The sequence below is a fragment of the Furipterus horrens genome, unplaced genomic scaffold, assembly GCF_987537825.1.
Source record: "Furipterus horrens unplaced genomic scaffold, mFurHor1.1.pri manual_scaffold_6, whole genome shotgun sequence".
NCBI lineage: Eukaryota > Metazoa > Chordata > Mammalia > Chiroptera > Furipteridae > Furipterus > Furipterus horrens.
The window spans coordinates 184,007,993-184,023,980 of record NW_028327176.1 but is presented as its reverse complement, the minus strand read 5'-3'; the positions used below and the strand labels follow the sequence as shown (position 1 = coordinate 184,023,980).

The 15,988-nt window shown below is 37.1% G+C and overlaps 1 long non-coding RNA gene and 1 pseudogene across 1 annotated transcript; both read right to left on the bottom strand.

The window, feature by feature from the left end:
• Window positions 1-918: 918 nt before the first annotated feature.
• On the bottom strand, window positions 919-8,291 carry LOC150007978 (uncharacterized). The gene is made up of 5 exons (XR_016511662.1): window positions 8,146-8,291; window positions 6,406-6,511; window positions 2,883-3,008; window positions 1,978-2,056; window positions 919-1,021 (listed from the first exon to the last, which is right to left on the bottom strand). It is a non-coding gene; the product is annotated as an uncharacterized LOC150007978 (long non-coding RNA).
• A 1,429-nt stretch (window positions 8,292-9,720) lies between these two features.
• Window positions 9,721-10,208, bottom strand: LOC150007977 (transcription factor BTF3 pseudogene; annotated as a pseudogene).
• Between the last annotated feature and the right edge of the window lie 5,780 nt (window positions 10,209-15,988).

Here is a 15,988-nt window from a genome sequence, read left to right as displayed (position 1 = left end):
CATTTTCCTTCTGGCCTATGACAGGAAGAAATATTCTTATTTAAGTCACTGTTATTTTAGGATTCACACAAAATCAAACATAATCCTCCCTCAAACATCAACAAAACGCCTGGAACTTTAACGCTAAAATGAGCACCCGCGGCATTACTAAAAAAGGATCAAAATCCTGGAATGTGTTTGCAATTATAATCAAATGTCTTTCACTTTTACAGTGATTTCTTAAAATCATTTTGGAGAAACAGTTCTTTCACCAAATATACTTTCACTGATAGAACCTGGTATGAGCCAAGCATTATTTAAATTGTTACAAAAAAACAATATGTATCACCGAAAAACAAATGTTCTCCTCAGTTTACATTCAACACACACTTAACACAAGCCTCAAGGCCAGGGCTAATGTCAGATGGAGAGGCCATTCACCTTCACTGAGACACTGCAGAGTAGGATAGAGCCTTTGACAATTAGAGATCCAAATCTGAGAGACTTTTAAACCCATCGAAAATAAAGGTTGTCTATAAATGTGAAGACACACTACATTTAAAACATTTTTCTTTGAAGAATGACTTTTTGTCTTTGTTGCTCTTCTCTTAGACACTTTGAAGTTCATTTAGCACAGGATTTTATTTGCCTAACATTCAAATTTGCACACACTGAATATCTCTGCTCTATTATCTGAATAGTTAAGGAAGCTCTATACATGAACACATCAATTTTACTTTATTACTACATTTTCCAAAAGCCTCATATGATTGTAGTTAGCTTAGTGTTTATTATCACTAAATATATTTAACAGAAAACATACACATCATGTGATATTTTCACATTAAAGACCAACTTAAGAATTCATAAATATTATTTGTAATGTGAGCACCGTTGTTATTATATTAGAATGAAATAAATCACATGTACAAAATAGCATTTTATTTGCTTTTCATTTATTTTATTTGAAGATGTTTTCTTGAATTACTTCTGTAGAACTCAAAAGAGAACTATTTCACCTAATCATTTTTCTTCTGGAATTCTGAAAAAGCAAGAATTTGTTTGTAAGCAGAAATATTTTTATTTATACCATCTTAATTTTATTCACTTATCCACTTATTTGTTATACATCTATTTCTCTTCGGCCTTTGTCAATAGCTTGGGTCAGGAGATAATGTTGTGTGATACCAGGAGGGCATCTTCAAGAGGCCTAATTGCCAGAAAGGGAACTGGGATGTGAAGGGACTCCCTGATTGGTTACTAATAACTATCCATTTGTAATTTTCACGGATGGTTGACCCACAAGATTTTGTATTAAAATAATTTGTCCAAAGCTACCCATTCAAAAAGAATGGAAAATGAATTTGCATAATTAATCTTACAATTTATGAAAAACAACATAATTTTCTTTTTTGTTTTAGATTCTGCTGTACTATATAACTTAATGGAGAGGACTTCTTTTTATAAACAATTTTTCAAGAAGTGAAGTGAGATTACCATTTCACTTTTGCTGCATGATGCTTGCTAGGTTTTAAGGAATACAATTAGACCCAGGGTGCCCTGTATTTTCACAATAACAAGCCATGCTGTGATTTGGTGACATTTTTTCTGTACTTAAATTAAATGAGATGCTAGCAGGCAATCATGGGACAAAATCTTAAGTTAATAAAAGCCACCCTGGCTCGATTCTCAAAGAAAAAGTCCGTTCTTCTCATTGGTGTGAATTAGTTTCTTCTGACTTAATCTCAACAGAAGGACAGGAATATCTGAATAAACTAGGAGATACAAAACTGTTTACTCATGGCATGTGTATCCATCAGAACCCTGCACGAAGCATTTTAAGTTGTTTGCTGAACTGCGGTTCACTTCAACTAGAGTGTCATCTTCCATGAGGTTTCATTGTGAAATGTCTAAGATATTTCTTACCAAGCGACTCTTACCTACTCAGGTGACTAGATGATTCCTACAAGAACATGATAAGAATGCAGATATACTTACCACTGAAAACTTTCTATCAGCTTTGCTCCAAAAAGAATATTTTTATGGTCTTCCTGATGCCTTAAAAATTTCCTTCTTACTGCAGACCAGAAAGAGAAAATTGTACATGTTAAGGCTCTTAGGTGACAAAGCATCTAAAGAAATGATAATGTGTAACCTATGCTATTTTCTGTACTCCATAATGTTCTCTGGGTGCTAACTAATTATCTTTAACATTAGTTATTATCTATGAATGAGTAATAACTTAAAGTAGCTTAAATTATCTTGATATAGTTATAATCAAGAAGGCAAAGATGTCATATTGTCTGATCCCACCCAAGCAGAACTGTCTGTAAGTAACACTCACCATTTAAACAAAAATAATTGAAATTAAATAGAGAGCACCCCACTTTCTATTTATTGTGCTCCGATGTGCACACACCCCAGTAAGACATGGGTTTTATAGAATCTGAGAAGACAAAAGAACTCACAGCTTAATTTGGTAACATAAGGGACTTGGAATGCACATAATGGGAGTTCCTGTGATACCAAATTGCTAACTAACTGCACTTTACATGTTTTATATATTAGCATTTTTGATAAAATTTGCTTCCAGATTCAGCCTAGATGTCGCTAGAGTTGTCACGTTTAACCCTGGAAGCACAAGAGAATCAACCAGGGAGCTCTAAAAAACACCAGTGTCTCCAGCCATAACCAGGGAGGCACTAATTTCATGGCAATGAGTTTGGAGTAGGGTCCAAACATCAGTATTTTTAAAATGCTCCAGTCTAATTGCAGCCATGGTTGACAATCATTGCCTCAGAGTATAGATAGTGAGATAGAGAGACAGGGAAAACTCTATATGCAGCATCTACTTGGAAAGCCACTTATAACTTCCCATTTTAGCAAAATTTTTTTTTCTTTACTTCTTCCCAATAAGTGATTTCAAGAGTCTTTTCGGATGCAATTGTTTTAGGAATTGGAAACAGTTTTCAGCGAGCATGGGGTCCAGCTGGCGTTTCATGGGTCCCAGGTCTTCTTCGATGTCATCGCTGAACATGTTAGGAAAAGCAAAGCAAAGGATTTGATCAAAAATGTGATACAGATGCCAGAGCTCCAGATTTCTTGGTGTCAGAATAAAAAGAATTCCAACACCCAACTCATTTTCTATCACAAAAATACATCAAAAATACACCGAAGCCTAAACTTAGGGAAGGGAGGATTATTTCAACCCATCTTGGCATTTTCTCGGAGCGCCTTAAGACACATTCTATACTAAGTGGGCACATGCTTTATAAAAATATATGTAGGTGGGAGAATATCTGAAGTTGTGTTCTGCCACTGGGAGGGAAACTTCTTTATAAAGATGTTTCATTAGAAGCTATGCCACCTGAAGTGTGCCAGCTAAATATTCATCTATTGGCCATTTAAAGAAAGAATCTTCCAGTGCTTGGTTTGAGCAGGAAATTTAAAAACAAACAAGTACTCTGGTTAACCTTCATATTTGCTTCAGTTTATACCATGTCTGATTTTTTACTGTGTCCACTTCAATTTGATTGCCGATTTAAAAGTGATTACTACTAAAAAAATATAAGTGTGTCAGAAGCCAGAGAATATTTTAATAATAGAATGTCTTATTTCCTAATCATGGGCTTGACATATTTAAGTAAATTGAACATTATGAAGAGTTATCAATTTTCAACAATGTAAATAAATTATTAACTAAAACTATAATTTCAAATTAAATAATCATAATATGTTTGATAAAATAATAAATTCTCTTTACCTTGCTCATTTTCCAATAAGGGTCGCAAGGTATTTTTCTGGCAGAAAGGTGAATCAAGACACTTTAAAGTAACTGGTAAAACTTCCTCAACATGTCTGATATTTTTAAAAGAAGGAAGAAAATATAACCATGGTTTTAAAAAATGATTTTGTGAAATATTATTTTGACAATGAGTAACAAGGAAATTCACCAGCTTATTATGGAAGCTTTTCAGGTAAACTTATATCCAAAAGGAGTTTTTCTAACAACCTAATAAAAAATATTTTCTGTTGCTTATATCAAAATATATTCTATATTTGAAGCCCAAAATTTTGCTAAGTTATAAAAAATCTTTTTAGAAGTATATTTCAATGTTAAATAATATTCCCTGATAGAATTTATAAAACTAATTCTTCTCTGAGACATATCAACAAGAAAAAATAATATATTTAAGTTAGTTTCTAGTTAATTAATTAATTAATTTTTGATTGATCTATGCAGTTTTATTCTTCTACCTAGAATCAAAATTTATATAAGAAAAGACTATCTTGATTTTAGAAAAACTTTATTATGCCTTTTGCTATTTCTTTTCCAAACTTAATTGGAGTCATAATCTCTTTTTTAAAATCATTTAAAAATGCTATTCTATTGTGGTTTCCCAATTTTTTCCCTCTTGCCCTCCTCCCAGCCCCTCTGCTGGCTCCCACAGTCAATTCCCACCCTGTTGTCCGTGTCCCTGGGTCATTCATACATGTTCTCTGTGTTGTCCTTTCCTTTCTTTCCATAATTATCCCCTCCCCCCACCTTCTGGTCACTTTCAGTCTGTTCCATGTTTTCGTGCCTGTGATTCTATTTTGTTCATTAGTGTTAGTTTATTTTGTCCATTAGATTCCTCTTATAGGTGAGATCATATGGTATTTGTCTTTCACTGCCTGGCTTATTTCACTAGCACAATATTCTCCAGTTCCATCCACGCTGTTGCAAAAAGAAGGAGTTCCTTCTTTCTTTCTGCTGCATAGTATTCCATTGCATAAATGTACCACAGATTTGGGATCCACTCATCTACAGATGGGCACTTAGGCTATTTCCAGCACTTGGCTATTGTAAATAGCGCTGCTAAGAACATAGGGGTCTGTAGGTTATTCTGCATTGGTGATTTATTTGGGATTCTTAGGGTATATTCCCAATAATCTCTTAATATAGAGATGACCTTCATATCTATCAACCGCCTTTTCTGTCCTAATGAGGACGATGTTATACTCTGTTTTGAGTGGGCAGCTACTTTGGCTATACTTGAATATTGCTCTTGACAAAAGGCTCTTGGAATGAATAGCTTTGATTATTAGACATCTTTTCTTGACCTTGACATAAAACTCTCACTCAAGAAAGTCCTCTATCCTGGAATGCTAAAGGCTGAAGTTTTATTAGACTTGGTGCAACTTCTCCTGTTGGCATTTTGTGGAGCTGAATTCAAGAGCACGTTCAGTTCACCCTGGTGTGTACGGCCTCTCTACACGAAGCACATCAGGCACAGCTGCACAGGTGGCAATGCGCCAGGCTGGACGGGGCCCTGGCATGTGCACACCTGATGTCACGTTATGGAAACAGCTTCATGGAGACATGACAGCGAAACACGTATATTCCAAAAACCCATTTTCAGAATGCGACTCCGTTAAAATAAACTCACCTGCTATTTTCAGCTAATGCCTTTTGTAAGAGGTCAGGGTCTGCTTTTAATGAAACTTGATTAAGTTTAATTGCTCCTTCAAATAGTGTTCTGTCACTGAAGCATAATAACTTTTTCTCAGAAGATAACACGTTTTTATAATCATTTGAAATATGAAACTCAAAATTTTGAAAATTACCAACCAATTAAAAATATGCAAAGTGTAACTGACAATGATATCTATGCTTTATGAGACTATACATTGTAAAGTTTTGCTAATCCCATATAATACGTGCTACACAACTTTTATAAGCTGTATGTGCCGAGCATAAAAGCTACTCAGTTCAATTCCATCAGAGCATTGAACAGTGTATACTTCCTTGCTAGTATCATCACTTTGTGAAGGAGAAAAAATTTTATACAAAATGAAACTTTGAAAAAAGGTAATATTTGATATGACAACTTGGAACCCTTTCTGTATTTGTTAAAGATTTGTATCATTTGGCCGAAACAGTCCGCAAGTACTATTTTTTCCTCTAAGTCCTGAAACTTGACTTCAAAGATTCTTCTTGGTATGATATATTTCTCTGTATTGATCAAGCCCAGAGAATCTTCCCATCGCTGAATAGTCACTCAAATTCAATAAATTTTATGGGCCTTCTGGTTTCTAATCTTGTGTATTAATATAATTTTAGTAAGGGATGTACAAAAGAATAATCATGTTAAAATTATGTTAAAAATTCTGGTTAGCATATCAACCAAACATTTAAATAAATAATATGCAATTAAAAAAATTGAGATGTGCAAAAACATAGGGAAATTTTTAAAATTTAAAATTGACCCTTATATATTGCAGTCAGAGAATGACAAGTACCATATGGTTTAACCTTATATGTGGACTCTAAGAAACAAAATAAACGAACAAACAAAACAGTAACAGATTCATAGATACAGAGAACAGAGTTCTCTTTTAGATGAAGACGGAGTGTTCAGCTGTCTAAACTGCAAGGAAACTTACCTCAGATCTTCTTCTTGGAGAAGACGCAATGCCATGGTTTGGGACACCAGTGTGCTGAAGAGCAGCAGGAGCAGGAGGAGCTGGGACTTCTTTTCGTTTTCCATCTCTGTGCATTGAAAAGGAGAGTCGCATCAGATTTTACAACCACAGAAGTCACCACCAGGTAATTCTTCTTTTCAAAAAAATTACTGAGGTAACATTTCGTAGTAACATTATGTAAATTTCAGGTGTGCAATGGTTTACTATATCACCTGTATATTACACTGCGTGTTCACCACTCAAAGCCCCGTCTCCGTCCATCACCATGTATTTGACTTCCTTTACCCTCTCCATCTTCCCCTGACCCCACGCCCCCTCTGGTAACCCACCATACTGTCGTCTGCATCTGTGAGTTTGTTTGCTTTTTTAAATGTGTTTGTTCATTTGTGGCTTTGTGTTTTATATCCCAGATGTGAGAGACACGGTGTGGTTCTGGACTTTTTGGTCTGATTTATTTTACTTAGCATGATGCTGTCAGGATCTCTGCATGTTGTCAAAAAATGGCAATATTTCATCATTTTTAATGGCTGAGTAGTGAGTAGTATTCCACTGTGCATATGTACCACTGCTTCTTTATCCAGGCATTCATCCAGAGACACACAAGATGTTTCCGTATATGAGCATTGTAAATAATACTGCAGTAAACACAGGGGCACACATATCTTTATGAGTAAGGGTTAGTATGATTTTCAGGAATATACCCAGTAATTCTCTGTGTCTTGCAGAAGTTTTTGAAGGTCCTTGCAGAGTGTGGAAAATAATTTTCACCTTATAAATTGTTATACTGCAATATTAACTTTTTTAGTCAAGAAGATTTCTCTCAATGAAAGGAACTTAAGGGAAAATGAGGATGCTTTTCAATAGCTGCACCCTTACTGGCAGGCACATAGTAGGCCTGAGCATCAATATATATTGAATGCACACTCTTACAGTGTTGGAAATAATCCTAGGAACCATGCGCTTCTAACAGAGATGTGACATCCGAGTTTGCTATCCTTTCTAACAGTTTCAAACAACTGTTTCTTCCATGCTAAATTTTAGCATCTGATTAATATATACTGGGGGTATCATCTATTTAATAATATGTGTATTATGTATATATATGAATATATAAAAATTGTTTTGTATATACATTTCTTTTTTGGCTTTTAATTGTAGATATTACTGGAACCTTATTTTCTTATGCCTGGGTTGAACAACTTAACTCGATTAATATTGAAAATTAATACCATCAAATCATCAAGCCACATATAGTTATTATAATAGTTGTTGCCATAAAAGAAAAATATATTAAAACCAAGCCTTGTGTCTTTTACATCTAATTCTTGCATGTGTTATATTTATATCTAATTTTTAGGTAGAAATGTAAGATCTCAAGGACTGTTTCTCTTTCTGTCAATAAAAATTAAGGCATTTAATCTTAAAATAAAGAGAAAAATAAATGCTTTCTAGATTCATACAACATATGACATACAAAAAAAGGAAAAGTTGAAAGCTTCAAATACAAATGTATGTACTGAACCCTTCAGACAAACATTTGTATACAAGCAAAAAAAAAAAAAAAAAAAAAAAATCCCAAAAAAGCTTATTTGAATGCATTACTTTAATGAGTAAAAGAGAAAGGAAGGGAAGCATCTTTTAACCAAAAGAAATTAGAAAAATTTATTCATAAATGTGAATTTGAGCGATTTCTGCACTTACCAAGTGACTGAGAAACTTTTCTTGGGCTCCACCAGTACTCTGTCCTTAGAGCTGAACTAGAACTTGGTACTGGCTGCGGGTTGAGTATTGTCACCAGCAGCGGCTTTTCACTCCACCCTGACCAGCACTTCAAAGCCCATCATTTTATAGGGCTTGTATGTAGGGCTGAGCAATCAGAATGAATAGAACTTGAAGTTCTTAGTTAATTGTCATTATATCTGATTTACATAGATTTATAGCAAGTGACTTCAAGATGTAAAAGAAAAAGAGGAAATGTACCCTTCTTTAGAGATAAAAGTTACCAAGTTTAATGTGAAATGCTTTAATCTTCAAATAGAAGCAAAGATATAAGTGAGTGATTAGTGTTATAGCCAGATCCACAGAGGTTCCTTCAGAAAATGTAAATTTTATGGGCAGGAATAGATTCAAAAAGCAAAAAACATTTATGTTTGTTATTATTACAAATGTATAATTCTCTTTACATTACAAGGCATCAATTCTCCTAAAGCTCTTTTAAAGGTTTTTATGTTATTCATGTACATCCTGGTTCATGTATGTTTTTTGAGATCTATCCTAATTTTCAAAGCACCCACAAGTGACTTTTCATCTTTCTATTCTATAATTTCTTTATGTTGACACTAATCCCAGTATAAAAGTTTCAGAAAGGCTCCGGGCCAGTATAATATGCAGATTGTTGTTACACATAGCAGTAGCGCTGCAATGTGATATTTCTATAGGGTATCATCATTCCCAATGTACTTTCACATACATAATCTCCAGTGATTCAAAAAGTAAGTTATCAGACGATCTCTCTCAAGAGATTTAATTGTTCTTCTTTTTCCAAAGTTATGCTCATCATTTTTATAAATGTTTGCACTATGCAGAATTGTTGTATTTCTCCTCTATGTCTGAACACACACCTACCACCACACGAGCTATGGAACATCTCCATTCAGTCACTTGTCAGGGGATTGCAGAGAACTTGTTGGAAAACCTGGAAAGTGTTCTGTGCTTTGATGAACACCATTTCTATTTGTGAGCTTTTAACTTAATGTAACTTAGCTTACATTTAACCTGAGTTTAAGGTAAGAAATACAGCCACATGAACAACTTCATGGGCAAGAAAATAAAATGCCATCTTTACTTTTATTTATTTTGTTTAACTTCCAGTGCAAGCATTTTTTTGTTGTTGTTGTCAAACTTTTAATAATAAAATTCCATCAAAGATTATCTGTCATATTATAATGCCATGATTAGATTTCTACAGACAACTTTGCTTTCTGTATACAAATCATTGTCAATGAAATAAAAGAAAAGTATACTAGGCAAAGAACTTTATTAATCTTGGTTTCAAACTTTATTCCCAGGCTTCTTCAGCTTAATTTGCTGCAAAGAAAGATTTGTGTATCAGCAAAAACTGAAAAAAGCTGCAGTGTCCAAAGGGCTAGGGCTTAAAAATATTAGAGACCTAGATATTATCAGATCCATAAACAAAATTTGAAAAAGCAGTCGTAATATAAAATAGAAGGTCCCAGTAACTTCTTCAAGTTTATCTTCTTCAGAAGTTGGCTCAATTCAGTTTGCTTCATTCTTGGAAGCCTCATCAAAATTCTCCACAAGATCCGGAACTTCATCATCATCATCCTCTCCTGTAGCAAGTGATGCTTTTCCATCCACAGATTGTCTGGGCAGAGCTTCAGCCAGTCTCCTTAAACGGGTCAGACTGTCGGCACCAAGCTGGATTACGATGCTGGGCAGCGTGTCTGTCAGCTGCTTGGTCTCGGCGTGGCCTGTCATGGTGATCGTGTTCGCTGCCGGGGGTGCCCGGACTTCAGGGCGGTTAAAGTGGGTCACTGTCCTTGGTGTGTGAACGTATTTACCTCTTCAATGCCAGAGGTGTGGTTCACCCCCAACTTCTTTAAGGAGAACCGAAGTTTTTTATCATCTGCTGTAGCTGTTCTGTGAACCACCTTCTTCTTCCTACCAGCGGTGCCTTTCCCACCAGTGCGCACTTGTGCCTGAAGTTTGGCGAGCTTCTCTTGGTTCATGATAGTTTCTTTCATCTTGTTCAAGAGAAAACGGGGCGGTGCAGGGGCCTATGGTTGGTACTCATGGGGGTCTTTGGCAGACCAGCTGAAAATAAGTGCGCACCCACGGAGACACAAGATGGCAGCTAGAGGGAGGCCCCAGTGTATGCCTTCTTTTACATTGGTTTCAAGTTCTTCAAAGGAGAACGCCTGAAAGCCTCTTTCTTCCTTTTACTACAAAAGTTTAGTACCTCTTTGCTTTATTTAAAGTCAGACTCATCCAGTAAAAGAATGTCTGGCTATGCCCGATCTTACTTTCTGATACAATTACAAGAAAAATAAAATAAATTAAATTTCAAAATTATGGACATTTGTTTCTCTGTTGACAGCTCTCTCTTAAGCCAGACTTCCTGCACCTTAACTACATGAATTTTTAAGAAGATTTTATTTACTTTTTTATAGAGAGGGGAAGGGTGGGAGAAAGAGTGGGAGTGAAACATCGATGTGCAAGAGGAACATCTCTTTGTTGCCTCTCACAGGCCCACAACTGAGGACCTGGTCCACGCCCCAGGCATATATTCTGATCAGGAACGTAATTGGTGACCTTTCAGTTCGCGGGATGATTCCCAACGCACAGAGCCAGAGCCACACCGGTCAGGGCCAAGAATTTTTCTTACCTGGTTATTACAAACATGATTCTCATGTGGAATTGTTATATTCATAGTTCCTTGTCACCCAGTTCTCCGTGAAGCCATTTATTTGAAGAACAGCAACCGCAAAGTAAGTTCGTTGAGATTTACAGAAACTCTGACGTTGAATGAGAGGCAGAAAAATATAACAGAAAAAAGAGCATGGGTTTTCAGTGAGGTTGGGGGCATAGGCAGATATCCTGTATTTGTACTCATTTCACTGTCCTTACCAGTCTGGGAGACTGATATTCTATGTGGCTCATTAAACCATGACTTTTGGCTAGAAAATATGGAAGAAAACTTAGTCCTGCAGCTTTGTTTTGAGAAATTATAGCAATTCAATATTCACATGAGTCAACTGACTTTGAGTGAGCAGCCTAACTGGGATTGGGAGACTTCTTTCTCTCTCCAAGTTCACTGACTTTTTGCTGGATTGTAAAGCCGGCAAATTCCCACCTCACGGAATGGAGAATGGGATGTGAAATCAAAGTGACAAAGAAGAGAGGGGAAGAAGGTAACATTACCTTGCTGCTGTGATCCTGTAGGTTTCACACAGACACTGGATTAATGTGTATTGATGGTATTAGCATCTGGTTAAGCCCAACGATTTACATTTGTTTGGAAATAGTTTTTACTCCAAAAAAGCAGAGAAAGAGAGAGAGAGAGAGAGAGAGAGAGAGAGAGAGAGAGAGGAGAGAGGAGAGAGAAAGAGATCTAATCCCTGCCAGTTACTTTATCACACTAGTTCTGATTAAGTGTTAGATAGAAAAGCACAGAGTGCTTCTTTCTTCCTCCATCCACAGGAAGGGCTGTTCTTGGCATTTGTCTTGGGGAGGGAATCAGTTTTGGATTTATCTGTGTGTTTAGGCACAGACACCAATACCCTCTGACAATTACGTTTATCTCTATATGCAAGGGAATTTCCATCATTTGAGTACAAAAAAGGAAATGTGAGGTTTTAAGTTCCCTGGATGACACACTGAAGACTCCCTGAAGTGGGCCAGGTCTCCATTGTCCCTCCTCTGAGCTACTTCAGCATCTCCTCGTGGTCCCTTTCCTCCAGCCTTTTCCTTCCAATCTCTTCTTCACAATCCGCCAAAGTCATCTTCCCTGAACATACCTATGATCATGTCACTCCCTTGTTTTGAACCTTTCTAGGTTTCTCTTTGCTCTTAAACTTGTCCTGACCCAGCATCAAGCTTTCAAGCCAGGCCCACACTGCTCTCATCAGAGACTCCTTGTTGACCCCACTGCGTCCCACCATAATCCTTTCCTAAACCATGGGAAGCAACTTTCAATTCCTTAGAAGTACTGAATTCTGTACTACCTCTGGTTTTTCTCACACACCATTTTCTCCTGCCAGGAGCACCCACTCCACTCTCTCCTTTTCCTTCAGGTCTCAGCTGACAGGACACTTTTCCAGAAAGATCTCAAGCCATTCTCCTTTTAAGTCTGGTCTACCTGCCCTGCTTTGAGCTCAGCATCTCCCTAGCATAGCACGGAGCACACTGTTACTATAACACACTACGTTTCCTGCACCCTCAGTGTGACATGTGCAAGCACAGTGCCTGCTTCAGTGGGTTCTCAGAAGCTGTTTTGAAGAGCATGTGGAAGGCTGAAATTGTACCCATTTCAGCTCTATTGGGTTTGAACCCCAAATATGAATATGAGGAAAATACAAGGAAATGTAATGCTGCCTCTCAATAACCGGCAGCAAAAGTGGAGATGCATTAGTTAAAAAGGGGCTTCAGTTCCAGGCTGAGTTCAATAAAGGGGGGAGGGTCTAGGGATAGTGACTGGGCAGAGCTGAGTGCTGAGCATGCTCTAAATACCAACTGTTCCCCTGAAAGCTTGGTGTTCTGCCTGGTGCACAACGTCTTTAAGAAGGTGCCACAGAGTCTTCCTAGCTCTAGTGTGTGTGCTCAAGGGTCAGCCATCCCCCATTCTTTAAAAAAAAAAAAAATAAAAAAAAACAGCCGGATAGAGTTCTACTCTTTGTTGGGTGTAGGCATGCAGGGTCTGGGATGTTCATTCGTTTGAGGGTATTTGGACATTCAGTGGTTGGGTTGGCCAGGTGGCCAGTGTCTGGAACACTCTAGGCAAGAATAGCTCACTGGTCTTCTAAAACCCACATCTAACTTGTGAATCACACACTTACGTGTATTTCCAACCCTTGGTACAGAGGCCTAAACTCAAACTGCACTATTTCATTCAAACTACATCAGCAAGCTTTATAGCTAATGGTTGTAAGACTTGAATACATTACACAATAACCTTGTAAAATAATGAAGAAAATGTCAAGACAACCTTATTGGGTGGTAGTGAGTATGTGTGGATAGGGGTTGTTTTAACCTTGGCCCTGGGTGGGTTTTCCCAGCAACCCCTCTCAGAGAGTAGTGCAGGTGACAATATGTATAATGGTGGCTGAATATATCCGTGAATGGGGAGGGGGACGGTTGGCTATGGGGGATGTAGGCAAGAAGTTCAGGTGGTTTCTCACACTTCTAGCTTGTGCTGGGTGGGTTATGGTACCCCCACTATAATGGAAACTACAGGAGAATGAACTGAGTGAATTCTGGGTGAGGTTTGGTGGAGAGAGGAAGTCATGGCCATGTGCAATTTTAAGCTCTCTAAGTCGCCTAGTAAACAGTAGATGGCAAGACACATAAATCGCGATATAAATACAAGGTGTGAATAGGAGATGCATCACAACAACTTGAGTGAGTAAGGTAAAGGAAGTCTCAGGGCTTAATAGGTTAAGTTGCTTAATGAGAAAGTATAGAGACAGATGAGAAGAAGGATCAGGACAGAACCCTAGGGCACTGTGTGATTTCCAAGTTAGTGGTAGAGAAATGACAAAAACAAAGACAGAGGCAGGAGCAAAGATATGATGTGAAGGGGAATGTGAAGATTTTTTTTCATATCTGCATGTGTGTATGGGTAAAATCTCAACTTAATCTATGAACATTTGTTTCTCTATATAATTAAATGATATAGTAAATGTCATAGCCCGTATCCCTGTGGCTGCCTTCATCTGAGTTATTTTATTGTATTTGCTGGCTCCTGGAAGTTGAGATTACAAATATAACATCTCAAATCTTGGGCAGATCAAATGACAATGCAATTCTTCCAGAAGAAGGAATGGCCATCCCCACAGTGCTGTGCGGGGGCTGCGTGCGACAATAGAGCTGTTTGCCTCCTCTCAAAGGAAAAGAGAAAACCTTCAAGAGATTTAAGTCTGAAAAGCAGGTAGATAGTAGCGGTTTATAATAGTCTTTGAAAGGACCAGAAAGAGAATTCCAATTGCCTTAAGCATTAGAAGTGCGACTTGAAATCAGGAAATTCAAAGCCTCTCTACAAACCCATGCCCCTCGCTCTTATTTGAGGGTGTCTGCGATCACAGGCACACAATTGTACAAGACCAGGCTCCGTTTTGCTTATCAAAGAGAATACTCAGCCTGCCCAGTGCTTGCTTTTGTTTGATACCACTGAAATCAGAAAGGAGAAATCCGAGTGGGACTACAGGCCAACTAACTGCTCACACAATAACCAACAGCTCTGTTTCCTTAACAGGGAGGATGAAGAAAAAAAGATTCCTTCTTATTTTTAGGTAATTTTTTGAAAAGAAAGTCAACAGAACATTTTTCAACAAGTAAAAGCCCATACGTGTGTTCTGTAGTCCTGGCAGGGAGTACAAGGTATACTTAAAATAAATTTTAAACTAAAAATGATTAGCAAGGACAGCACTTCTTTAGTGAACCTCAGCTGGTCTTCTACTTTTGGATGAAGAAATTAGTCTTTAACATTGGAGTGTAAATTTTGAAAAGCATCAAAATCTCTATTTAGTAACTATCTGTACTAAAATGACCCACAAATATTTTTGTTTGTTTCTCATCTAAGCATGGACAATAAATTATAACATTCCTTCAAATCACTCCTTTCATTAGTAGAATACTAGCTTCTAGAGCACAGTTTTAATGCTTTGAGGGAACGTTGTGATTGCTATTCTCAGGAGATGTACCAAAAAGTTGTGAGAAACTCAAAACATGACCAAGAGCACAGAACAGTATATGTGTGCACTGACTGGTGCATTAAACAAGGGTTATACCAGCTGCAAGAAGAGGGCTCACTGCAGTCCCTCCATGAAGGGATGTGGTTTAATGTGAGCTTGGTAGAATCACTGGAATTTGGGTGGATGTGGAAATGGAAGATGCAAAATGGAGAAGAAAATGCCAAAAAGCTGCAGCTGGTTTGTTTTAGTTATAGAGGGTTAGACAGTCTTGTTGGAATGGAGTGGATGAGAAAGGTGACAGGGAGGCAAGATTGATTTTTGCAAATTAAGGTCATGAAGACAATGAAAGAGTAAGGAGCACTGGAATAAAGACTTCCTCAATATCTCTAGATACCTTCATTTTCCCTATGTGGTTTGTTTTTTCATGATGTGTGATATTATGAAGATGAATGCTTTGCAATTGTGGATTATCTTAAATTCAGTGATAGACCTAATTTTCAGAAGGCAGGGTCACCATGGAGGCTTGCCTAGAGTTCAGAAGAAAATCCTAAAAATAATGTGCCCATCTTAGCAGCAAGCCCTCCGTCTCCAATGGGAAAATTGTGTTTGTATTTCGGTACCTTTTTTAGCACCTGCAAATGTCACACACAGACTGTTGTTTTCACTTCTAAAACCTGCACATAGTATATATTGAGTTAGAAGCCTGTTCATTTTTAAGAGATGTATTTACCAGAGTGTAAAAGTACCTTTAGTCAATACATGGGTTATACTGAGTCACAAATACCTGCCTATCTTCTAGTGCAGAGATATAAGACAGTGAATTAATTCTTTCCATGCTTTTAATAGTGATGAAGAAGTCATTGTTTGTTTCTGTAGGCAAATTATTCTGTCAGCATTGGCAATGTATATACTGTGTGTTAAGACTAAATTTTGACATATTTAAAACTTTAAAATCATTCTTCAGTATAATTTAAGAATAATATTAAGAGTGTTGTTTTAAAGTTTTTTAAAAAGGTTAAAATTTTTTAAAGGTTTTATAAATAAGTAAAGCAATCACCCATAACTTTATATATGACATGCATATTTCTATTTTTGTTTCTTCCTGAGCAGGTTGA